Raw genomic sequence first — 27,161 nt, 5'->3', positions numbered from 1 at the left:
TCTTCTTGAGTCCATCCCTCTGGGTGTTTTGGTTTGTTTGGACATCCATTTCAAAAACACTTGTTCCATATTATGTGCATGGTATTGTCTAGTTGCCATGGTGAAGTCTGCACTGTCAGCCGCATCCGGGAGGACGATACGTCTCCATTGGAGCATGACTTAGAAGGAACTGGGGCCGCGCTGAGTTCCACAACCAGGGTCTTTGCTCACAACCTCTACACTGGCACTGAGTGTTGATTCACCATGGGGCAATGCCTTGGTGTCTTGAACACCCAGGCATTATCTTATTTTTACCCTTTTACTGCCATTACTACACAAAGGCAAACACACCCGGGACTTGTAAGAGAAAAGGCAGCATCTCACTCCCCCAGATAGACGTATAACCTTTCCATTTCTGTTGAAGCTACCTTCTGCATACATTCCTGAAATTACAGAAGCTTGGGGTTTGAAACGACTTTAGAGGTTACCGAGTATATAACCCCTTCCATGCTCAAATTTTCTTCTCTGAGAAGCCATGAGTCAGCATATGCCTGAATACCTTCAGCTAAAGAAAACACAGTGCTTTACAAGGCAGCCCATTTCAAGGTTAGAGAGCTCTGACCTTAGGAACTTTTTCCCCTTTATGAACTGAAATCGGTCTTTCTTGACATTTTACCCATTAGCTCAGTTCTTTTGAGCCACCATAACAAATTACTACAAACTTAGAAGTTTAAAACAATATTTATTTATTTATTTATTTATTTATTTATTTATTTATTTTAAGAGGGGGTGGGGAGGAGAAAGGACAGAGAGAAAGGGAGAGAGAGAATCCCAAGCAGGCTCTGTGCTGTGGGCTCAGTCTCACGAACCGTGAGATCATGCCCTGAGCCAAAGTCGAGAGTCGGACATTTGACGGATGGAGCCACCCAGGTGCCCCCAACAATCCATATTTATTATCTCACATTTTTTGTGAGTTAGGAATCTAGTCATGGCTTAGCTGGGTTCTCTGCGGTAGGGCATCCCATGAGCGTCTCATGAGGCTGCAATCAAGGTGGTAGTTCTGATCGGCGTCTCATCTGAAAGCTTGACTGGGGAAGGATCCACTTCCGAGGACACATGGTTGTTGCCAGGCTTCATTTCCTTGCTGGCTGTTGCCCAGAGGCTGCCTTCAGTTCCTTGCCATGTGGGCCTCTCATTAGGGCAGCTGACAACAGAGCAGCTGGCCTCATCAAAGCTAGCCAGGAAGAGAGCCTGTGAGCAAGGCCCAAGTTACGTTCTCATGTAATCTAATCACAGAAATGACATTACCCTCTACATTAAGGTATTCTATTGGCCACAAGCCAGCTGCTCAAGGGGAGGAGATCACATAGGCCATGAATACCAAGATAGAAGTTCTAGGAGCCCCAGTATTTCATGGGGAGAGTTTTAGGGTCAGCACACTGAACTCCAACTAACCACCCTATTCATGTTTTGGAGCAGGCATTCCAGAGATCTTTGAGTATGGTGCATTTTAATATGAAATTTATAAATTGGAAAAATTAAGATTTCCTCTCCTTCATCCTCTCCCCCAACAACCTAATAAAGTGTTTACTTATAAACTTATAAACGGGTTTTTTTTTTTCCTTCCTTTCCAGAGGATTGAACAAATAGAACAGCTTTTCATGAAAATAGACTGTGAATCAGTGGGCAGAACTGAATGGGTAAGTTGGGTTATGCTTTATAGTCAAATTGAAGATTAGTAAGGAAAACACAAAAACTGTTGGTGCCGAGTATGATACGTCCCTCAGTGCCTTCATCTACTTGAAACTGACCTGAGAGGATATACTTGTTCACAATTTTCAAATTTCATAATGTCAGGTTAAACTCGGGATAGTTTAACTGGGGATTTCAGTAGCTAAAGCAAGTTTCAAGAAGAGTGTCCTAAAACCGGAGAATAAAGGATACATTTGTCACCTTACCCCACAGCAAAAGTGAAACATCTGAGCAAGAAATTCTGTGACGTAATTGGATCAGTTAATACATGTCAAGTGTTTAGAACAGGGACAGTCGCAAAGTAAATTCTCAACAAATATTATCATCATCATTATTATTAATGTTACCTAATTTTGATTGTATAAGAATAAGGAGCTGAGACATCTGCTTTAAACATTCTCTGCCTTTGTGTCTGCCAGTGCCCTTCTATTGTTCCAGGATGAATTAAGTTCTAAAATGACTCCTCTATTCAGACCTGGGGCCAATTCTCCAGCCAAATCAATACAAGTGTTTACATTGTCATCTGATTTGAATAGGAAATCAGGCTTCCAGAGAAGAGAAAGCTCTAGCGCAGTGGGGCTTTGGGGGCAGTGGAGAGAAAAGAGATGTTCCCAGGCCCTACAGGTCCCCCCGCCCTGTGCCTATGACCCTAGTTCTTTCCCCTAGGTATACTGCTGAGATTCTAAATGCGGCATATATCCTGGTGGGTGGGAACTGGGCAGTGAGATCAGTACAGACTCGAGTCTCTGGCCAGCCACTTACTAGTCGTTTGATCTTAGGCAAGCTATGTAGCTTTTCAAAGCTTGGGTTTCCAAATTTGTAAATGGGAAGAACAGTGGTACCTATCTCATACAGTTATCATGAGAATTGTGAGGAAGGTCTAGTTTGCGTGGGACATTGCATACTTTCAATCACCACCGCCACCATCTTCTTTAGAGAGACAGAGAAAGAGACTGGAGGTGGGGAAGGGAGCCCAAGCTGGGTGACAGACCTCCAGCCCCAGCTGAACAGGCACACCCAATTATCACTCTTGAGTTTTTGGCATACAAATGAACTAGTCTCTACAAATAATTAGGTCGTGTCCAAGAAAGGAATTATCCATACCCTGATGGTAAAGAGAACTTTCGAAAGGAAGAAGCGTAGTAGATGTTTAATGAACCTCCTTTTACCCTCCAGGATGGCTTCTGCACATATCTGCAGCTCGAGTATTCAGAGCAAGCGGATGCTTTGGCCCGACAGAAAGAGGTTTCCTTCCATCTGCCTGCTGTGCTGCTGAAGTTGAAAAGAAGAAAGAGAGTTTCTGTATGCGATTTTCATTTGATAAGGATGCTGAGTGCTCCAGTTTGATTTTATTTGCTATTTTAAACTGCTCTTCAAGTGGCATGATTACAGAAATTGTGTCCTTGAATGTAATATATTCACGTTGTCTTTTGCTAGTCTATAGAATGCAAATAAAATATGATCTCTATATGTAGTACAAGATAATGCTTCATTTTGCTTCTAAAATCAGATGGAGTAATGAATTACACATGATTCCATCATGGAATTTGTCGTATGTCTTAATGAATGACAAGTGGGAAAGAATTTTCCTTCTTTTTTTTTTTTTTTTTTTTTTCCTGTTAAATGATTATTTCAGTTTAGGTAGCTAGCTATCCTGGGGTTTGTCTTCAGAGAACTTATTGAATCACAGAATCAGAAATTCAGAAGGCAAAAAGCATCTGGGAAGTAGACTTAGGATAGGAATAAAAATGCCTGACCTATTTCAGAATATATGCTCTCTTTAAAGTCTTTATTATTATTGTTATCTCATTCAACAAATAGTTGAGTCTCCGACATAGCCTAGGCTCTCTGCTGGGTGCTGGGGGTATAGAAACTCACCTTTGCCCTCTGGAAACTTATCATCTACACTAGAAGTTCCTTGCGATCTTAAACCCCTTAGGCTGTGAAATAAGCCCGCCCTAGAGAGAGGGAATAAAGGTGGCTCTTTGAATCTATGTAGTAAGTTCTTTCTACATGAAGGAGAACATCAAATTTTTAAAAACTATCATTTTTTTAAAAGTTTTATTTATTTTTGAGACAGAGAGAGACAGAGCATGAGCAGGGGAGGGGCAGAAAGAGAGGGAGACACCGAATCGAAAGCAGGCTCCGGGCTCCGAGCTGTCAGCAGCTCGGGGCTCGACGCGGGGCTTGAACTCATGGACTGTGAGATCATGACCTGTGCTGAAGTCGGACGTTTAACCAACTGAGTCACCCAGGTGCCCCTAAAAAACTTTAATTTTATTAAATTTTTTTTTTTAACGTTTATTTATTTTTGAGACAGAGAGAGACACAGCATGAACGGGGGAGGGGCAGAGAGAGAGGGAGACACAGAATCGGAAGCAAGCTCCAGGCTCTGAGCCATCAGCCCAGAGCCCGACGCGGGGCTCGAACTCACGGACCACGAGATCGCGACCTGAGCTGAAGTCAGACGCTTAACCGACTGAGCCACCCAGGCGCCCCAAAAACTTTAATTTTAAGCACACCTACTGTCTTATGAAATTGTCCTATTTAAAAAGGCATATTTTTGTTTATTTCCACTCTTCCGCACATTAGGATAAGTCCATCAGCCGGAAGCCCAGGTGAGTGACAGATGTCAGCAGCATGCCACAGTACAACAAACTGATCATAGCGACTGGGTGAGTGTCTGCAGCTCTTCAGTTGGAAGGAAACAGTTGTGGTATGACATCCATTTCCATGTGTGTTTACACAGCCACATACACATTTGTGGTATTTAAAAGTCCTGAAGCCCTTTTTATTTATTTATTTATTTTTAAAATTTTTTTTTTTTAACCTTTATTTATTTTTGAGACAGAGAGAGACAGAGCATGAATGGGGGAGGGTCAGAGAGAGGGAGATACAGAATCTGAAACAGGCTCCAGGCTCTGAGCTGTCAGCACAGAGCCTGACGCGGGGCTTGAACTCACGGACTGCGAGATCATGACCTGAGTCGAAGTCGGACGCTTAACCGACTGAGCCACCCAGGCGCCCCCTGAAGCCCTTTTTAAAAAATGCTGGCACTCATAATATCAATCAAAGCTACTTTGCAAAGTTATGGCCTTGGGTGGCCCATTGCAATGATGTCATTGCCTCAAACACGGGCAAGAGGCCCTCTTTTGGAATACTTCCAGAGTGAAAGTATGGGCCAGATGGGGAAATATCAGTCTTGTGACCTTTTAGCACATCTTATTTGAGATTCAACATAATATTCCTATTTTATTATCCACCAAAATTCAGTCCAAAGTGCTCTGGACAGATTCAAAAAAGTCATATCCCCAGTAAAAAATGATGCTCGTTGCTGAAGAGCCTCAGAAGAATGGGGCTGGGGCTGGGAAGGAAGATCCCGAAGGTTTTGCTCATGGCAATGTAAGGAAAATGAATGGGCACCACCCTGGGCTGCTTGGTTAACCTCAGTCATGGCCTGGGCGAAGGGGGTGTGGCCTGGTGGGAAGGAAATTGGGAAAATTCCAAATCAACGGGGAAACAAAAGCAAGTTCAACAGGAGGGTTAGGGGTACAGGGTCGGGGATGGGAAATGTGATCCAGGGCGGAGAGACCGAGGCCTCTGGCTCTGGGGCAAGACTAAGGGAAGGGGTGGAGCTTGAAAGGAATTCCCACAGCCCCGCCTACTGGGACTCCCCCTGACTCCCGGCAAGCTGGGGGTTTTCTCTTCTCCATCTGATCTCCTCCAGAGGCCTCTGGTTTCCTAGGCTTCAACCATTTTAATGAACAAACAGTTAATCCAACCTCAGATCATCGAGGCTGCTAAATACAATTAAATTTATTAATAATGAAAATATATTTGTTAATATATTAAAATGTATTCATATAATTAATATTAACTACTAAAAAACAATAAACCTGGGTGTATACTTTCATCCGTCCCAGTTTGATTTTAAAAGCCACGCTTGATAATGTAATTATCATGTGTTTTGCACACGTAGCAGTTCAGAGATAGCAGTCACCTACTAGAGATTCTGAGCTGACAATTCAGAAGATGAGGCAAGGCTTATGACAGCAGGAAGCCACTTGAGCTGCAGAGCAGGTGAAAAGGAGGTGGAAAAAAGGACATTTCACGCGGAGGGAAAGACAAGGCTTTGGAATTTAGAGAGTGACCCCTGTTTGTTCCATGCCAACAGGTCAAAGCAGTAAGTTGTTTTTCTAACACCCACAGTCAGCTCCAAAGTAGACAGGCTAACAGAGGAAGGAAGGGGTCAAGGGTGCAGGCTGGAAAGGTGGGAAATTAGGGGAGCACCGAGTTAACCCCTTAGTCTACAGAAAGAGGCTTGGCCCTCCAGTTTGCAGATCTTTATTATATGCAGTAAATAACAGCCCACATTTTGAGCCCTTAGGAAATCCCAAGTCCTGGACTAATCACTTTTGCACACGTCCTCCCATTTAACTCTCCGGAAAGACAGGAACTGGTAGGATCCCCATTTTTACAGGTAAGGGGCCGAGTGGTGAGCTGGGATGTAATGCCCCAACTACTGGCCTGTGCCAGCCTCCTGATGGTCAAGGACAGGCCAGGCCGGTTTAGAAGCAGGCAGAAGACATGCCCCCAAACGGTAGGATAGCAGAGGGAGGCCTCAGGTTCAGCTAGAGGGGTTGCTTGGTATGACAGGTGTTTTACTGATCAGGGGTCTCTGTTTTGTGGAATCCATGGAATATAAAATATGTTTTACAAAAGTGAAGTGAGGAGTGTAAGTTTACTCCAGCTGTGCTTGATCTTTGAACAGAAACCGTGAAATCCAGCTCTATGAACTCTCCAACAACCTGGAGCCTTACTGTCACATCGGCGGCCTGGAAGCTGTCCCTCTGAGACTGGACTACTGGTAAGAGCATCTCCAGAGCCAGGCGGGCCTCAAGGGGGCGCTCTCACCTGGTCAGCGGGGCCTTCCCTCCTCTCCCCTTGGGCAGTTATGTTCAGTTGTGTTCAATCAATATTGAATCAGTAAATGTCAGTATCAGTTTCAGTAAATGTCAGGGTTTCCATGCAGCCTGTGGTGACATCACACATCACAGTACTGCCCAGGAAGGAGGGACCTTCTTGCATCTAATAAGGAAAGGGAAGTCTAGAGATGTGAAATGATTCTTAGAGGCATGCAATTATGAATTAATCTGTGTCTTCAATGTGACTGGATTAACTTTCCTGAAACTCGACTCGGACCATGTTAGTCTGCTTTTTAATGGTTGCCAATTCTCTCTCCAAAAATATCCACACCCTTAAGAGAGCATCCAAACCCCCCTCTGCCTTTCCGGCCTTCAGCCCCCCTGAAGCCTCAGGCCTCCCAACCACCAACATAGCTAAATAGAGACCTCTCAAGTTGGGTCAGGCGTTGTCACCACCACGCTGCTCCCAGTGCTTCCCTCTTCCCCAACCACCCATCCCATCATGTTTCTTGAGCACCTACTGCGCATACTCGTTGTTGGATGTAGGACATGTGCGTGAATGAGACGAGATTCCCAGTGTCGCAGAGTGGGTGGTTCCTACTGAAATCCTACCATTCTTCATGGTCCTAACCTTCGTGGATTCCCCTGATTCTCCTCTGTACCCAAAAACCAATGTCCCCTGGAAGCTTCCCCATCCTTCAGATGTGGTGGTCCCGCATGTCGCTGGGGCACAGGTCCCAAGTAACTCTCAAGTGGCACCAGTGCCTTCGTCTGCTGTGTGCTCTCTGACCCCTGCCCAGGGACCGGCAGGCACATAGCAGGTTCCCAAGAAATGTTTGTTGAGTGACCAAGTCAGAAAACTCTTATTTAAGTGGATGAAAGGAGGCTCCAGTTTTATTTTGCCTTTCGCTTCCCCCTCTTTCTTTTTCTTCTTCTTATGAGATAGAAGCCTTTTAGATGCTCAACGATTTCAATAAAATATGTCTTTCATTCAGTTCTCTTCTACCAGTCATTTTGTATTTTGAGAAATAGGGAGAAAACTTGATGGATTAAAAAAAATGTTTTTAATGTTTTATTTATTCTTGAGAGAGAGAGAGAGAGACAGAGACAGAGACAGAGCACAAGCAGGGGAGGGGCAGAGGGAGAGAGGGACACAGAATCTGAAGCAGGCTCCAGGCTCTGAGCTGTCAGCACAGAGCCTGACGCGGGGCTTGAACTCACAAGCCATGAGATCATGACCTGAGCTGAAGTCGGACGCTTTACCGACTGAGCCACCCAGGCACCCCTAAAATGTTGATGGATTTAGAAGAAGTGGTTGGAAAGCAAACTTGTGGCCAGGTGGGTTCTCATAGAACAAAGAAGGGAGAGAAAACCAGACCCGCCTGGCCTCCCTTTTGTGTAAGGCAGAGCCATCCCCCGGAAGGCCACGGAGCCCCAGCTGTTGGACTGCCCTTCTCCATCCTTATCAGAAGCCCCATTCCTGTGCCAAAGGTGGCCTCTGCCCATAGTTCATGATGAGGGCTTGGAGACTTTCCCTGCACTAAGGGGCCCAGATGACCATGGCACCTCATTGAGTTGTGCAGTGATTCATTGCCTTTTACCGAAGACATCACACAGTTTCCTTGAAAATGAAAGCCTGAGTTGTCACTGCTTTCAAGGAAGGACACTTTGATGAGCAAAGAAAGATGACATCTTGAGGGAACTCATTCGTCCAGGCAAAGAGAGTGCAGCTTAGCAGGCTATGCTTGTCTCTTGCTCCCCTGGTCCCCTAACAAGACATCAACGCCCATCAGCCCAGCTCAGGAAGCTGGGCTTCTCCTGGGATGGATTGGGGACCCTGGAGAAGGCAGGACAGGGTGATGGATCCAGAAGTCAGCCCTCTTAGTTATCTCTGGGGACCTGGCCAAGTCATGTGTTCAGTCTTGAGGTCGGGTGGCTCATGTGCAAAACAGAGATGGTAGTTGTGCCTCCGGGCGGTGTGGTGAAGTCAGAAGGGCACACTGCAGATAAAGGCCTTAGCACAGTGCCCAACAGAGCACCTACTCCCTTCTTCTTCTCACCCGATGTGCGATGTGCATGAGCCATGAGAACAATGCTTGATGGCCCCCAGGGCTTCTGTCCCCTTAGAGCTCTTCAGACTCCTCTCATTACACTCTGCACTCTCTCTCAACTCTCAGGCTAGCCTCTCTGGCCTCATTCAGCTCCTCAGCCTTGCTCAATACTTTCCCCCTTCAGGGCCTTTGCACATGCTGTTCCCTTTGCCTGAAAGACCTCCACTCCCACCTTTCCCTTCAGATCTGAATTTAAATCTCATCTCCTCTGACCATCCTTTCCTAATGGCCTTACCAAACTATGTCCCCACTGACCTTGTTCATTTTCTTTATTGCACATATTATGGGCTATGAGTATAGATGGTGAATTCTTTGTCTACTGAAACTAGATTGGGAGAGCAGGACCACGTCTGTCTTGTCCCCCCTGGAAGCCCATGCCTATTGCAGGGTATGATACACGATAGCTGTTCAGTATTTTTTTAAAAAATTGAATAAGCAATCAAAACTTTAGTCTCTTAAATCACATGTTGCTAAGATTCATGTTAGGTTGTCTAAACTCTTTGTGCCTTAGTTTCCATGTCTATAAAATTGGTAAATAAAAGTAATATCCACTTCATTGGGTTTTTGGGAAGATTTCATGAGACAGGACTTGTCAAGTACATGTCTGGCACACAGAAAGGGCTCTTTAAATTCTGGTTTCCATCATTATCATGATTAGATGAACTCTTGACAAGAGAGGGCTAAATGGAGAGCACCCTAAATTAATAAAGACTCTAGTCATGAGGACCTTGTTATGCCTCATCACTCCTGGGGCTTGGAAGTGTGTGTGTGTGTGTGTGTGTGTGTGCATGTGGGAAGGGGGTCCTTTGCTATGGGCTTCAGGAGCTGAACACATAGGACACCTAGCCTCAAGAGGAGTACAGTCCAGTGGATCTGAATATGTTAGTTGGCTTGGGCTGCCATAACAAAATATCAGAGTCAGCAGCTTTGACAACAGAAACTAACTTCCTCACAGTTCTGGATGGAAAATCCAAGATCAAGGTGTGAGCTCGTTCTGTTTCTTGTGAGGGCTCTCCTCCTGACTTGCAGATGGCTACCTTCTCACTGTGTCCTCACATGGCCTTCCCGTGGTGTAGATACATGGGAAAGAGAGAGATGTGTGGTCAAGGCCACTAATCCTGTCATGAGAGTCCTACCTTCATGAGTTCATCTAACCCTAATTGCCTCCCGAAGGCCCCATCCCCAAATACCATCACATTGGGAATTAGGGCTTCACCGTATGAATTCTGGAAACACAAATATGCAGTTCACAACAGGGAAATTGACTGACATGGGTGTGCACTCTAATCATGGCATCTGTCTCCTGCTGAGAGGATGGAGTCAGTGGTATTGGCCACACACAAGTCGCATCAATGAATGGGGCTGTCTGTCGATGATGTCATCCTCTCACAGCCCCTCCTCTGTTGTAGGGCTGTCCCAGGGGACTAGGAGTGAGGTTCCAGATACTTCTCTGCTCCTGTGAGGTGAAGACTAGTTTTTTTTTTTCTTTCATTCTCCCTCTGGTGTTTAGCTTTCAGACACACCCAACAAAAAGCCAATTTGAAACAGCACTTATAACCCATTATAACCCCCACAGACCGGGCATGGGGGTGTGTTGGATGGAGATGACCCTATGTCACCCTAAAACCTCACTTAAGAGTTGCTGGCTTGATTCCTTACTGATTCCTTGCTAAGCAACCAGCACATAAACTTTGTATTTTATCTCCATTTCATCTCACCACCCCCTCACACCCAGACCTAATCACTTAGAGCAATATTAGAACCAACATGGTATTTATCATAATATCCTGGGAGAGTAGGGTTCTGGTAAGTACAATGAGAGCTAGTTACAGGGACTGAATGCTCCAGGGAGCATTAATCATGGTGTCTGAGTGCATTTGTGGGAGCACATTGTAAACTAATTGCCATGTATGGAGCTCACTCTATCATTACCTTTAATATACAATTTCGCATACAATACAACTTCTATTTTGTTGCTTTCACACCACTGTAGACACACTCTAAGGTATGCTTCAGCCTTAAAAAGTTTAGATATAAAAGTAAAGCAGAAAGCCAAGAGAAACATGTTTGATGAATGATAAATGTATGAGCCTAACAGGACCTTTGAATCATAAAAGACATTCAATGACTATTTTTTGACGAAGCAAATAAATACAGGAAAAAAATCAGTATTTTTTAATCCCAGCTTGATCTACTGCTAATTTGTCTGCTAACCTAGGGCAAGACATTGCCCTCCTTACACATAAAAGAAACCAACAACAGGGGTGCCTGGGTGGCTCAGTTAGTTGGGCGTCCGACTTCAGCTCAGGTCACGATCTCGCGGTCCGCGAGTTCGAGCCCCACGTCGGGCTCTGGGCTGATGGCTCAGAGCCTGGAGCTTGCTTCCGATTCTGTGTCTCCCTCTCTCTCTGCCCCTCCCCCGTTCATGCTGTGTCTCTCTCTGTCTCAAAAATAAATAAACGTTAAAAAAAAAAAAAGAAACCAACAACAACAGAAGAAGAAGAAGGGGGAAAAACCCACTTTACTAAGGGATGTAACATCAACTTACCTCAGGAGATTTCTTGGAAGAAAAACTTAAGTTTTTAGAGCCTTTTATTAGAACAACATGTCAGTAAAAGACCAAGTAGAGATTGACTTCACTTCCAAAATTAGAGACATTCCGCTCAGTATATGTAAAAAAAGATGTTTGTATTTTGAATACTACTCACAAAATGAGCCCTGAAATGTAGAATTAAAAAAACACTATTTTTTCATGTTTGCACCCCAGTGAGGGAGGTAGACAAGCCAACCAATCTGTCTTTACAACATGAGAGTTAAGTGCTGGACAGAGACCTGTGTGAGGTGTGAAGGCAGGGGTCCCACCTGTTTGACTGGAAGCCAACAGCAAAGTCTTTGCGGGGGAGTGACCTTTGAACTGGAGAACAAATAGGTCATGGTCGGCCCAGGGACAGAAAGGACATTCCAATCCCTGGCAACAGTATGAGTATAGGTGGGGAGAGGGAGGAGTGAGAGATATTGAAGTTTTTGCAGAAACCAATGTACTTTGGAATGAAAACATCTTTTAAGGAAAGAGGGAAAGAAAACATCAGGAAAGATGAGATTTGCCAATGGAGGGTCATCTCTGCCCTGCTAAGCACTTTGTCTTGCATCATCAATTCTGTGTGGATTTTATCTTAATAAATATTTCATAGCCTCCTTGTATTCAGTCTTAGAAAAGGAAATAGAACATTATATTGTATACTACAGCCAGCAATGTATTTTCATTTGTATAGGTCCAACATGGTCAAATAACGGCAATTTCTTCTAATTCAACTTGTTCTATAAAATACACATGAAGCAGGGTGCTTGGGTGGCTCAGTTGGCTGAGTGTCCAACTTAGGCCCAGGTCATGACCTCACGGTTCATGAGTTCCAGTTACATGTTGGGCTCACTGATGTCAGCTCACAGAGCCCACTTTGGATCCTCTGCCCCCTCTCTCTCTGCCCCTCCCCCAGCTCATGCTCTCTTTCTCAAAAATGATTAAGTATTTTTAAATAAATAAATAAATGAAATACACATGAAGCTCACAAAACAGAATTTTGGTAGATTATAGATTTGGCTGCAAGAAATATATTACCTCAAATATATTTCTGACTTTTTATTTAATGACAACATTGTTTGACTGATTAGAAATACTCTTTGGGGATAATTTGGGTGTCCTTTTTAGAAGGCTTGGATTATATATATATTCTATTCTATTCTATTTTATTGTTATAAGAACACTTAACATGAAATCTACCCTCTTAACAAATTTTTTAAGGTTATTATAGGTGCAATGTTATACAGCAAGATCTCTAGAGCTCTATTCATCTTGCTTAAGTGAAACGCTATAGCCATTGACTAGTAACTCCCCATTTCCCCCTCTCCCTAACTCCTGGCAACCACCATTCCTTTCTCTGATTCTGTGAATTTGACTACTTTAGATGCCTCATATAAGTGGGATCATGCAGTGTCTCTCTGTGCCTGGCTGATTTATCTTAGCATAAAGCTTTTCTTGCCTTTCATTTTGGTATCACATCCATGAAATCTTTGCTAAGATCAAGGGCATGAAGATTTTCTTCTATGTTTTCTTCTAGGAGATTTATAGTTTCAGGTCTTATGTAAGTCTTTAATCTATTTTGGGTGGATTTGTGTATGATGTAAAATAGGGGTTCAGTTTAATTCTTTTGCAGGTGGATATCCAGCTTTACCAACACCAATGAATGGATTACCTTTCCCCTATTGTATAGTCTTGATACTCTGTTTTTGTTTGCTTGTTTTGAGAGAGAGAGAGAGAGAGAGAGAGCACAAGTGAGTGAGGAGCAGAGAGAGAGAGAGAATCCCATGAGGGGCAGAGAGAGGGAGATAGGGAAAGAGAGACAGAGAGAAACCGAGAGAGAGAGAGAGAGAGAGAGAGAGAGAGAGAGAGAGAAGTGAGGCTCACCTGAAGTGGTGCCCATGTTTGTTTTGTTTTGTTTCCCGAAGTAGGGCTCATGCTCATCCAAAGTGGGGCTTGAGATCATCTGATGCGGGACTTGAACTCATGGACTGTGAGATCATGACCTGAGCCAAAGTCAGATGCTTAACTGACTGAGCCACCCAGGGGCCCTTTTTTGAAGATCAGTTGACCATATATGTGTGGACTCATTTCTGGGCTCTCTATTCTGTTCCATTGGTCTTCATGCCGTCTGAAGACATCTCTCTTCATGCCAGTACCATACTGTTTTGATTATTACAGCTTTGTGATATAGTTTAAAATTAAGAAGAGTGATGTCTCCAGCTTTGTTCTTCTTTATTGAGATTTATTTGGTAATTTGTGATTCCATATGAAGTTTTAAATTGTTTTTTCTATTTCTGTAAAAGTGACATTGGGATTTTGATAGGGATTACATTGAATCTGTAGATGGCTTTGGGTGTTAAGCCTTCTAATCCATGCACACAGATATCTTTCCATTTGTTTGTGTCTTGTTCAGTTTCTTTCATCAATGCATTATAGTTTTCAGTATGTAAATCTTTCACCTCCTTATTTAATCTTATTCCTAAGTATTTTATTCTTTTTGGTGCTATTTTTAAATGAGATTGTTTTCCTAATTTCCTTTTCAGATAGTTCATTTTTAGTGTATAGACACACAGCTGATTTCTGCACATTGATTTTGTATCCTGCAACTTTACTGAATTTGCTTATTATTTCTGACTTTCTTCTTTAATGCAGTTTATAGGGCTTACTATATATAAGATCATAATGTCTGCAAACAGGAACAATTTTAATTCTTCTTCTCTGATTTGGATGTCTTTTCTTTCTTTCTTTCTTTCTTTCTTTCTTTCTTTCCTTCTTATTTTTATTGCCTAATTGCTCTGGGCAGGACTTCCAATATTGTGTTGAATAGAAGTGGCAAAAGCAGGCACCCTTGCCTTGTTGCTGATCTTAGAGGAAAACTATTGAGTTTTTCATTGTGAGTATGATGTGTTAGCATCGGGTTCTTCAAATATGACCTTTGTTACATTGAAGTACTTTCTATTTCTAGTTTGTTCAGAGTTCTTAACACGAAAGGATGTTGAATTTTGTCAAATGCCTCTTCTGCATGTATTGAGACAATCGTGTAATTTTTATCCTTTATTCTGTTAATGTGGCATATCACATTAATTGATTTCTGTATGTTAAACCATCACTCCATCCCAGGGATGAATCTCACTTGGTCATGGTGGATGATCCTTTCACTGTGCTGTTGGATTTGGTTTGCTAGTATTTTGTTGAGGATTTTTGTGTCTACATTCATCAGGGATAATACCCTGTAATTTTCCTTTTCTGGTAGTATCTGGCTGCCTGTGATATCAGCGTAATGCTGGCCCTGTAGAAAGAGTGGTAAATCTTCTTTCTTTCTTTCTTTCTTTTTTTTTTTTTTTTTTTTTTTTTTGTTTGTTTGTTTGGTGTTTGGGGTTTGGTAGTATTCACCTTTGAACCTTTGAAGTTATCTGGTGCTGGACTTTTCTTTATGGGAGGTTTTTAATTACTGATTCAACCTCCATACTAGTTATAAGTCTGATGTTCTATTCATCCATGATTTTAGTCCTGGTAGGTTTTGTGTTTGTAGGAATTTGTTCATTTTTTTTTCTAGGTTATCCAGGTTTTTTGGCATGTATTTGTTCATCATAGTCTTTTATGATCCTTTTCATTTCTAGTGTATCGATTGTCATGTCCCTTCTTTCATTTCTAATGTTATTTATTTGAGTGTTTTCTCTTTTTTCTTGGTTAATCTAGCTAAAGGCTTGTAAATTTTGTTAATATTTTTGAAACACTAGCTCTTGGTGTTGTTTTGTTTGGTTTATTTCTATTCTAATATATCTCATTTCCTTCCTTCTGCTAACTTTGCACTTTGTTTGTCCTTCTTTTTTTAGCTGCTTAAAGTATCAGGTTAAGTTGGCGATTTGAGATCTTTCTTTTTTTAATGTATATATTTGTCAATATGAACGTCCCTTTTAGGACTGCTTTTACTGCATTCTATAAGTTTTGGTATGTTGTATTTTCATTTTCATTTGTCTTGAGGTACTTTCTAATTTTATTTTCTAATTTTTTTTTGTTTTTTTACTAAATGGTTTTTCAAGAATGTGTTGCTTATTTTCCAAATATTTGCATATTTCACAATTTTCCTTCTGCTATTGATTTCTACTTTCATTCTACTGTGTTCAGAAAAAAAATATTTTGTATGATTTCAATCTTTGTAAGTTGTTAAGACTTGTTCTGTGACATAACATGTGATCTATCCTGGAGAAAGATCTGTGTGTGCTTAAGAAGATGTATTTTGCTGCTCTTGTGTTAGATGTTCTGTATATGTCTGTTGGGCCCATTTAGTCTGCAGTGTAATTCAAGTCCTATGTGTCTTTATTGATCTTCTGTTTGAATATTCTATTCATTATTGAAAGGAAAGTATTGACTTTTTTACTATAATTGTATTTTTATCTATTTCTCCCTTCAATTCTGTCAATATTTGTTTTATACATTTAGGTGCTTTAATGTTGGGGACCTATAAACTTATTATTGCAAATATCTTCCTAGTGGATTGACCCTTTTAGCATTATATAATATCTTTCTTTGTCTCTTGTGACAGTTTTTGACCTACTGGATACTTTTTTAATACAAGTATGGCCATCCCTGCTCTCGTTTGTTGGCCATTTGCACAGAATATCTTTTTCTATTCCTTCATTTAAGCCCATGTGTGTCCTTAAATCTACAGTGAGTTTCTAGTAAACAGCATATAACGGGTATCATTTTTATTTATTTATTTATTTTTTTTACGGGTATCATTTTTTTATTCATTGATGGGGGAGTTTAATCCACTAAAATTTAAAGTAATTATTGATAGGAGGGATTTACTATTGCCATTTTATTGTTTTGTTAGTCTTGCCTGTCTTTTCTTCTCTTGCTGTCTTCCTTTGTGTTTTGTTGCTTTTTTGGTATTGATATCCCTTGATTCTTTTCTATTTTTCTTTTGTGTAACTTCAATAGGTAATTTTTATGTGTGGTTACCATGGGGCTTACATAAAATATCTTATAATGATAACAGTTACCTTTTAGCAGATAACAAGTCAAGTTCAATTACACACAAAAACTCTACACTTTAACATAGTCACACAAACACACGTTATGTTATTGTTGTCACAATTTATTTTTATTCATGTTGTTTAACTTAATGCAGTTTAGTTATAGTTATTTAGAATACTTTTGTCCTTTACTTTTACGATAGAATGAAAAGTGATGTACTCACCACTATTATAGTAACTCAGCATTCTGCATTTGTCTACATATTTACCTTTATCAACAAATTTCCATTTCCGGGATCTGGATGTACATTCACTTCTCCAGATTTTAGCCATTGTTCCTTAAAAAACAAACAAAAAAATTTTAATGTTTATTTATTTATTTACTTATTTTTGAAAGAGAAAGAGACAGAGAGTGAGCAGGGGAGGGGCAGAGAGAGAGGGACACACAGATCCAGAGCAGGCTCCAGGCTTTGAGCTGTCGGCACAGAACTCCAACTCATGAACCATGAGGTCATGATGGAGCCAAAGTCAGACACTTAACCAACTGAGCCACCCAGTCGCTCCAGCCATTAATTCTTTAAATGAACTTTCTTCCTTTGTCTCTCTTCTCTTTCTGGAACGCCTATAACTTGTATATTGGCCCACTGGATGGTATCTCCTAAGTCCCTTAAGTTTTCTTCATTCTTTTTTATTTTTGCTCCTCTGACTGAATTATTTCCAATGACCTGTCTTTGAGTTTCCTGATCTTTTCTTCGGCTTGAGCTAGTCTGTTTTTGAACACCACTAGTAAATTTTTCAGGTCAGTTTGGTTCTCTTCAGCTCCATGATTTCTCCTAGGTATTTAAAAAAATATATCTTCTGTCTCTTTTTTGAGATTCTCACATTGGTCTCTTGACCTTGATGAGCATCTTTATGACAGTTATTTTGAATTCCCTATCAGGTAAATCCTATAATTCCACTTTATTAGGGTTGGTTTCCAGACATGTATCTTGTTCCTTTGTTTGGAACATATTTGACTGATTCTTTATTTTCCTTGGATTTTGGGGTTGGTGTCTGCTCGTTAGACAAAGCAGGCATCTTTTCCAGCCTTTACAGACTGCCTTCACAGGAGAAGATCCCCATTAATCAGCTTAGCCAGGGATTCTGAGTTTTTCATTCTGTAGAGGGAAGCTGAGAGTTGAAAAGTTGGGATGCTGGACACACAAACCAACCCTTTCCTCCCCTGGATGAAGCTGGGAACAAGGGGGACCAGCTCTTCCTGGTCATATGGTGTTGAGCCACAGGCAGAGATTTCTTGTGAGATGTTTTAAGCCTCCTTACCGGCTTCAGTGAGCCTGCTTTCATACTCATCCAGGATGCCAGAGGCTTTCAGTTAGTTTCTGGATTTCTCACAAGGGAAATCTGTCTGTGGATTGTTGCTGAACTAGTGTGTCTGTTGGGGGGAAGGAGGGCCCAGGGCTTTGTACGCCACCATTTTGTTGACATCGCTTCAGTGCGTATTTATTTTACTATTTATTTATTTGTTTATTTATTTAATTTTGTTTATTTTTGAGACAGAGAGAGAGAAAGAGAGAGAGACAGAGTGCAAGTGGGGGAGAGGAAGAGAGAGAGGGAGACACAGAATCTGAAGTAGCCCCCAGGCTCTGAGCTGTCAGCACAGAGCTGGACACGGGGCTTGAACTCACGAACCGAGTGATCACGACCTGAGCCGAAGTCGGACACTTAACCGACTGAACCACCCAGGGGCCTCACAATGCATATTGTAAATACATGTTGAAGGAGACTCACTCTGGTAGAGAAACGAGGGATGGATTAGACTGGGTTCAGAGAGACTGATAGAGTATTGCAGAAATTCAGGTGCCTCGAGTTCATTGTCTGTAAAATGGGTTTCTTCTGAGGATTCAATGAATGAATAAATATAAAGCCCTTGAACTGGTGACTGGCATATAATAAGTACTCAATAAGTAGTCGGAATTATTATTATCATCCATATGACAAATGCCGAAGGTAACCAACAGATGAGATGGAGAAGAAAACGACTCGAGTTTTGCAGAAGGCCACGTAAACTGGGCTTGTTACTGGTTGGAGGTGCGGGCCCGAGGGCCCCTGAGCAGAGGCCACTCCAAGTCTGGGTAGCTGATGGAGCCTTTCGCCACCACTCGGGGACTAACACAGGCATTTGGTTTTGCTCAGTTTGGGGGAGATAATCATTAAGGTCCCTTCCATTCTTTCCTCCTCACCCCCTCTCCAACATCACATCTGTCGCCGTAAAGGACAAGAACCAGGATAAAGGAGAGGCACGGAGGAAAGGATCTCAAAAGCGCCGCCTGCTTGACCTCTGAGCCCACTTAGGAATCTCAGATCCGCTGCCTTTGCCCGTCGGGTTTTCCTCTAAGTCCTTTCCCGAAGGACTGAAGACCTCAGCTCCAAAGAGCAAACATTTGTTAAGCCTGTCGTATGCAGCGGTCCTTACAGAAGTCAAATGATGAGTAAGGGATGAAGATTAAAGGAATGGAAGGAGAGAGAGGTGAATACAGCTGAAGAAAAACACGATTCCACACTAGCGGAGCTCACTCTCAATTCATGACTCTGAAGCTCAAGTGGTCCCTTGAGATCCCTCCCAGGCAGGCATCTACAAGCCCCAGGCACACTCATTCCAACCTTGTTCCAAGCCTATAATTTCATTCTTTCTCCTTCCTCGTCAAATCCCCATCAATCCCTCCCTTATCCTCACCTTCGCTCGTGACCTGTTTCTTACCTTACAGTGAAAATTTAAGCAGTAGTGTCTGTAGGCCAGACGCTATTCTGGGTTCAGGGAACCCATCAGTGTACAAAATAAGTAAGATTTTCTGCCCTTAAAAGATGTTTCCATTCGAGTGGCGGTGGGGGGGGTGGGGGGGGACGATTGACAATAAAAAATAAATACTGTAAATAAGCAAGTGATACAGTGTTGTTAGAAGGTGGTAAGTGCTATGGACAAAGAAAAGGTAACGCCCAGGATATATGTGTGTGTATCGATGGGAACGGAGGGGGCCGTCAGTTGCAGCCTCAGGTAAGGTGGTCAGAAGCGGCTTCAATGAGAAGGGGACCTTCGAACTGAGACCCAGAGGAAGTGAGGGAGTGAGCCAAGGAAGCCAGGGGGATACCTGCGAGACAGCAGCCCAGACCATGGAAGAGTGAAGCAAAGGTCTGGAGTGAGACGTGCCCCCTCGCTCTGCATGTTCAAGGACTCACAGCATCCTGTCCCTGGTCCTCTGCTACGTGCCCATGAGACCATCGCCTGCCAGGCTTCCCGTGACTATTTCTCACTGGTCTCCATGCAGTGACCTCCTAAGAGGCAAATCTTTTCCCTCTTTGGAGTCTTCACTGTATCCAACTCTGTGATGTATGCCATTTCTCCTCCCTTGGCTTCTGCTATAGTGCTCTGTCTCTGGTTCGCCTACCCTCACTGCTCCTCCCTCTCCTTCTTCCTCCTCACCACCGCCCCCCGCCCATGCTGAGAGCCCCTCAAGGGCTACCCTCAGCCTTCTCCTTATACCACATTCCCTCATTAAGTATTGTCTTTTCTTCAGTGGGTTGGGCCATGATTTAAAATCTACTTCTCGACACCTGCTCTCTAAATGCTACATTCATTTCCTTGGGGATAAGCTATGGGCCTTTCGAACTTGAAGCGTCAAAATTACAACTGCGCTGCCTTCAAATTCTGCAGTGTTTTCCTGTCTTGATTTCAGCCTTCGTCATTCAAATTGAGAACCTCGGAGCTCCCTGTGGTTGCTTTTTCTCTTCCTCACCTTCCACTTCCAGTCGCGGACCGGTTCTTGTCCCTTCTCTCCTCTCATTTGCGCAGTCACTGCCCCGACTGAGTCCTCACAGTTTCTCAAATGTTCTAGTTAATTGGCCCACTGCCTGCAGTCTCTCCCCTTTGCACGTTGGCCCACAAGCTCTGGGCGGATTTGATTGGGCTCTGCTCTGCTCGGTCTTGAACAAATCTCAATGGTCAAGGCCTTTTTGGGACACGGACACTTGCCATGTGATCTGAACTCGCTCCAGCTTCCTCGAGGTATGAACGTGATGAACATCACTGTCGCTTTCTGGTTTTCATCCAAGATGGCTCTCGCAAGACATGGTTCATCCCATAACAGCAGTCTCCACGATGCTCCGGGTGAAACTTCTCACAGAAGTGACAGAATCCCAGCCACCCTTCAACGCCTTAACACACTCTGTTTGCTTCAGGTCAAGCACGTGCTAAATAAAAATGACCCGCCTGCTCCCCTTAGCTGGGTTATGAAGTGGGAGCACTGCAGATCTAATCACTCCATTTCTGGAAGGCTGATGTCTAGAGAAGAAACCAACATCATAACTAGAGACATACTCTGCCACCTAAAGGACGGCACTGCTTGGCCCCTTGTGGACAGCTGTCATCGGTTCCAGTCTCCCGGAACACCTTTCATAACTGGGAGTTGATGATTCTCACCATTTTAAGGCGGAAAACTGGATTTGCGTCTAGGCTTTATGTATTCCAGACAGAAAAATGTATGGAGTTGGTAAGATCATTAGGATTTAGAATACCAAGACTTGTCAGACATGGACTCACTTATCATACATAATACTTGGCAATTTAGGAAGTTCAAAGAAACAAAACCTGGAGCCAATCCAAACGCTGCGGGGTACTTCTAATTTCCTGGCTCCCCTGTTCTTTCCAGGGGCATATGCTGAGTTTCCCCAGCTCTGGGGCCCCGTCCTAAGCACTGTCTGAAAACTGCAGGTTATTAGATGCGACAAAAACGCTCTCGTGAATCTTTCAGCTGAAGCCAGTTGGCTACCGCTCTTCTCTGCTACCCCTAACTCCCAAAGGAGAGGTTTCTTTTACGGAGACTAAAATACACCCACCGATTAGCCAGAGAAATTTCTGAAGCAGGAAGGAAATTATCAGTCTTAAATTGGACCTCTCTGCATCTTAAAAAGAAACCAAAGATAGCCTCTTTGAAAAACTCAATCCTTCTAGATTGTTATCACCCGTGGCTGCTGCTGTTACTGCCACAATGAAATGCTTCAGATGCCTTGAATTCCAGGAAATCTGGTCTCTTGCCAGAGCTGCGGAGTGAGATGATTAATTTCTGGGCTCTGATACTCAGGATGGATGTGTTTCTGGGATTTTTTTTTTTTTTTTTTTTTTTTTTTTGGCAGAAATACCGCTGGAGTCTAGCTCTCTTAGAGAAGTCAGCGATTTGATTCCTCGAGGCAGGCCCCGGGGCTCCTTCCAGAGTGAGCCACAGCAGACCAGAGATCTCCAGGCAACTCTTTCCATTTTTTTTTTTTTTCCAACGGTCTTATTGTTGTAAGAACAATAGGCCAATATTCAGGGGCAAAGATTTGTGAAGGAGAAGCCAGGGACGCACCCACAGTATGTTTATTTTAATGTACTTGGGATAACTAGCAAGTGTGAATCTCAGTCCGTAACTTTGGGTGTGTGCCTCAGGGCCTTTGCATTCTCCATTATCTCCTCCAGGGGCATCCTTCCCTCCTGAAATCTGTGTGGCTCAGTCCAGTGTCACCCACTAGGAGAGGCCTCTCTGAATCACCCTACGTGCAAATGCACTCTCCACATCACCCCACCCCCAGACCCAGAATCCCTTATTGCCCTTACCCTGCTTTATTTATCTTCATGGCAATTATCGTTACCTGCCATAGGCTGTATTTATTTATTATCTGTCTCCTTATCAGAATACGAGCATCTTAATGGCAAGAACTTTATCTATTATATCTCACTGGCCTAGAACAGTGCTGAGAATGTGGCGTATATTTAATATATATTTATATTTGAAGAATGAAGGAATGAGTGGGTTCAGGGGAGTACCTAGACTATCACAGACACTGTGTTTGACATCATCATGCATTCAACTGGAAGACAAATCCCAGAGTGGGCGAGGTGGCCTCTGAGTTTGGCTGAGGCTCAGAAAGCAGAGAGGACACACGTCATGGGAAACCTGGGACTGAGAAAAGAAGTCCTGTGGCCTCCAGGACAGGCTGTGGTATTGGCCGAGGCTGGTCACGGCATGGGGCTTGGAAGCCAAGCAGCCAAAGGTGAACGAGGGCCACCGAGGAATCAGGGTGGTGTGCAGGCCAGACCTAGTGCACCCGGCTAGTGCCGGACTGTCCTCCCGTCCATACTCGTGACGATGAGCGGACCACAGAGAACTTTATAAAGGATGCTTTCTAAGTAAGTACTTCCAAAGACATATGCCAGGCACTGTTCGGGTGCTGGGGATAGGGGAGTGAAAGAGACAGGTGAAAGCTATGTTCTCAAGGAACTTCCATTCTAGCGGAAGAAGTAGCAATATGCAAAATCAGTGGGTAGTATGTTAGCGAATAAGGACTGAAGAGATGAAGTGTAGCACAGAAGGGGCTGGAAGGGCAGAGCTCACCAGGTGCCAGTGGAGGAAGGACCTGAAGGGAGAACAGCCATGAGCCACGAAGTTTCCAGGCCAGGCCGGCGGCTGTGTGGTGGGACATGCCTGGAAGTATATGAAGGCATTAACCACAAAGATCGGTGTGGCTCCTTATGGGCCCAACGCAGTTCGGGGCAATTAGGGCACGTTAGTGAAGAAAACAGGCCAGAACCCTCGCCCTGGCAGAGCTTGGCTTTGAGACAATAAACAGCCATTATCTGATTACGTAGGACGCGCCCAAGTGGTAAGTGCTGTGAAGAAAAAAAGATCAGATAAGGACATCAGAAATTCAGGGTGGTCACGTGCCTGCACGTTGGGCGGAGTCGGGATCATCAGCCTGAAGAGATGGGGGTAAAGCCCTGACGCTGATAAGCGTTTGCCGCAGGCACACAAGCAGGTGGCCGGGCCTGAGTCTGGGGCACTCAAACCTGGGGTGACCACTGTCAAGTGCAGCTGCTGGAAAGATGAGGACCCCGAATTTCCACCGGAGGTCACTGCACTTTTGTGTGAGGTGGGATGAAAGCCTGATGGGAATGCCTTCACATGGGAACTGGAAGAGAAACTGAGGCACCAGTATGAACCCCTGTCTCAAGTAACTCTTCTGTAAAGGGAGGGAAAAAACTGGGGTGATAGTTGGAGGCGCCAGGGGATCAGGACAATTTTTTTTTTTTTATAATTTCCCCCAATGAGAGAAATAAGAACATGTCCGTGTGCTGATGGGAATGATCCAGAACATGGATAAAGAAGGAGAGAAAAGAGGGGAAATGCTGAGTGACAGCCTTGGGTGGGCAAGAAAGGATGGGGTCCAGGGCACACGTGAGGGGCTGACTTCAGGGAGGAGCTGGAATTCATCAGCGGGACCCAAGAGAAGGCCGAGGGGGTGGGTCGGGGTGCAGGTGAACGTGTGCGTATGTGATGGGATCCGGGAGAGGCCTCTTGTAGGGGGTTCCATTTTCTCAGTGACTTAGAAAGCAAGATCGTGATCTGAGAATGGGAATTGGGAGGAGGTGTCAGAGATTTTCAGACAAAGGAGGAAGTAGGGAAATGGTCCTGGAGAGTGGGAGATGAAGGATGGCTGCCAGGAAGCTCTGAGAACTTATTTGTGGTTTGTGGTCATGAAGCTGAAGCCAGCCCACGCAGCACAGTTGTGTGGTTTGTCTCCAGCCACATTTTCATGCACGGGGTGGGTGGAAAGTCAAACTGAATCAGGGGTGTGCTTGTGCCAAAAAAGAACAATAGAAGAGAAAGTTGAGGGCACCCGCGTGAGGAAGCGGTTGTGGCTGACCATGGAATCTAAGCCACACGTGACAGAAGATGAGGCACAAAAGGGTCAGTGGACAGTGGACGGTGCAAATGTGTTGGGATCAACGCACCGGAAGTCCTGGAGTTAGCCTGTGTGAACGGGCTGAAAAGACTGGACGTCAGATAAGGACATCAGACATTCAGGGTGGTCACGTGCCTGCACGTTGGGCGGAGTCGTGCTGTTTGATGTTGTGATTCCGGAGGGTCGCAGTTGTTAGGAATGCCTAAATCAAGGAAGGGTATGACCGTGCCAGTGAGTGGCCGCAGCACGGTAGAAGACAGAACCGTTGTAAGGAAATGAGAAATCAGTAGACTGGATGGATGAGTTATGATTGATATTATCTCACAAGAATTACGGAAAGAGCAGTGTTGGGGAGGATGACGATATGGAAGGAGGCTAAATTCTACCCTTTAAATCTTCTGTGAGGTAGAGAGAAATTTTCTTTTGGTCCAAACAGGTCTTTTTGAGAGCCTAGCAGAGAGCCTCAGATCTTCGTCTTCTTGAGGGATATGTATGACCTTCTTCCTTTCTTTTTTTTATAATTTACTTAACTCGCCAACTGTTTCTAGTATTTTCAGTGTTGTATGTGGGCTGATTGCTAGGAAAAGGTACGTCAAGTCTCTGCAGGTGAATATGGCTGCATAACAGGAATCCCTTGGCCAAGGAGAACTTGACTCCTTACTATCTTTGTCACTTCTTCTCTGAGTTGAAAATTGGTACATAATTGAATATTTGCAGAAATAACCTTAACAAGAAATGTTAAGACAGAGAGAGAACCTTTCTAAAAACGTGAAAGAAAGCCCAAATAAATGGGAAGTGACTATGTTCCTGGATGGGAAAATTCAATATTGTGAAGATGTCACCTCTCTCCGAATTAAATGTCAAATTCAATGGAATGCCAATCAAAATCTCTATGAGATTGTTTTGGAGCTCAAGAGGTTGATTCTGAATTTCATCTGGAAGAGTAAACATGGGAAAATGGCCAAGAAATGTTGAAAAAGGACGATGGGGAGGGACTTGAGCCATCTGATATTAAAGGATGCTATTAAGTTACAGTAAATGAAAGAGATAAGATACTGTTGTAAAGAGACAAAGAGATTGATAATAGACCTATGTTTATACGGAAAGTAGTATTTGATAAACCAAGCATTTCAAATTAGTGGGAGAACAATGTAACAAATAACTCTTGGCTATATATTTAGGGGAAAAAACTTAAGTCTTCGTATCACGGTATACATAAAAATAAATGCCAGATAAAGATCTAAATATTTTTGAAGTGGGTAGTAGAGGAAAATATAAGTGAACATCTTAATAATAATTGGGGTGAAAAAAGTCTTTAGCAAAAGCAGGACTCAAGAGATAGCAGTCGAGAAAAGATGAAAAAAACGGATTTGACTTCAAAGCTCGAAGACCATTTCTTTTACTAAAAACTTCCAGGAGAGACAAAAATGCCCTCATTGGTGTTGTGTATTAATAACCACATTATCTAAAAGAGGATTTGGGAACGCTTCTAGCAATGAATATAGAATAGAAGATAATACACATGTGTATATGTGAATGGGGTGAAGACAAAAAACACATATAGAAAGATAAAGTCAGTGAAGAAAATATCCACCACAATATCCCCGAATAATACATTTCTTTTTAAACTTCCCAGAAGCCAGAAAAAAGAGGGAAACAACATCCATTGGCAGCTTCATAGTATCTGTCAGATAACAATGAAGGTGTTTACGAGACGCACAGATTTCTGGTGCTGACGCAGAGAGAAAGGTCTCTAGTAGGTCCCTTCCTGCCTTTGGAAATAGGAGAACAGTAAATAAACCCGATATAAACTGATGAACTGTTCGCCAGATTTAACGTGACCACATCATGTCAAACAAGCCTTACAGTGGGGACGTCGATGTTTCCCAGATACGGGTGGGCGCCCACCTCTTGCAGCCACACGGCCACGTCACTGGTTTGGATAAGAAATCCAACCGCACCACGCATTTTGTGATGTTTGCCGACAAAACTGAAGATTCCAGGGGTCACGGGGAAAGGTCCCGCCCTCCGTCCTCACCACCTCCTCCTGCTCGGCCTCTTCATCCCTCCTCCCTGCCGCGCGCCCGCTCCTCCTGCCATAAGCCCCCTGTGCTCAAGCCGTCCTCCACCGGGCAGTCATTTCCCTCTGCTGGTCCTGGCACCTGCCAGCGCTCGCCCAAATCCTTGGAGCCAGCCATCTACCCAAAGCGGGACTTGTCACATTCCCCCGTAAGAATCTGGCCTCTCTTTACGCACTTGGGCTGGGGAGCCAGTCGTCCCCCCACGCTCCCTCCAGCTCTCACCTGACAGGAGGGATCCCTCCCATCCGAGAGGTCCCTGCCACTCCTTCCAGGCTGGCCGACATGGTTTAGAGTCGGCATCACCGAGGAGCACCTCCTCACAGTCCTCGCTCAGCTCCGCCACCGGCTTTATAAATAAGTCTCTCATTTTAATTATGAAGCTGCATGGTGGAAGCAGGCGATTACATGAAGAGAATCTGAAACCACTTCTGATCTAGGCAAAGTCGCCAAGTGCCTATTTCCAAGAAGGTTCTACAAATAGAACACGGGCATGACATAAAGGACATTTGTCAGATTCTACCCTCCCCACCCCCCCCCCCCCCCCCATCCCCGAGCTTGTTGTTCTTGGTGTCTGAAGATGTTTTCTCTTTACGTTCTCTGCTTCAGTTACGAGGACTCTGACAAGTCGATTCTCTACGGCGACGATCAGGTAGGTGTGGAGGGTGGAAGGAGGGCAGGAGACACTTAGAGGCCAGAAAACCGTCTGCCTTTCTCTCGGGGAGAAGCGAGGGGTGGGGGAAAGGAGGGTGGGAGCATCTCTGTCTCGAAGCTGAGACAAAATGCAGAGGAAAACAGACGAGGAGACCCAGCCGTAGGTCGAATACATAAAAGCCTAAGAGGTGACATACACGAAGTGCTCACTTACATGCCCGGGGTTGTCCTCAGGGCTTTCCACCGGATCCGATCAGCTCATGCTACGGTTGCCATTTGTGAGAATGTTTCACGCATACCTGCTCCCGGGAGGTGACAGACTGGGCTGTGAA

General features: G+C 43.9%; 1 long non-coding RNA gene across 1 annotated transcript; it reads right to left on the bottom strand.

Annotated features, from left to right (window-relative positions):
- Positions 1-1,800: 1,800 nt before the first annotated feature.
- On the bottom strand, positions 1,801-26,697 carry LOC132682206 (uncharacterized). Its single transcript, XR_009611540.3, has 3 exons — positions 26,401-26,697; positions 16,594-16,662; positions 1,801-3,003 (listed from the first exon to the last, which is right to left on the bottom strand). It is a non-coding gene; the product is annotated as an uncharacterized LOC132682206 (long non-coding RNA).
- Positions 26,698-27,161: the final 464 nt, after the last annotated feature.

The sequence above is a fragment of the Panthera onca genome, chromosome A1 (assembly GCF_046562875.1).
Source record: "Panthera onca isolate mPanOnc1 chromosome A1, mPanOnc1 haplotype 2, whole genome shotgun sequence".
In the NCBI taxonomy this organism is placed as follows: domain Eukaryota; kingdom Metazoa; phylum Chordata; class Mammalia; order Carnivora; family Felidae; genus Panthera; species Panthera onca.
This window is presented reverse-complemented; position numbering and strand designations above follow the sequence as displayed.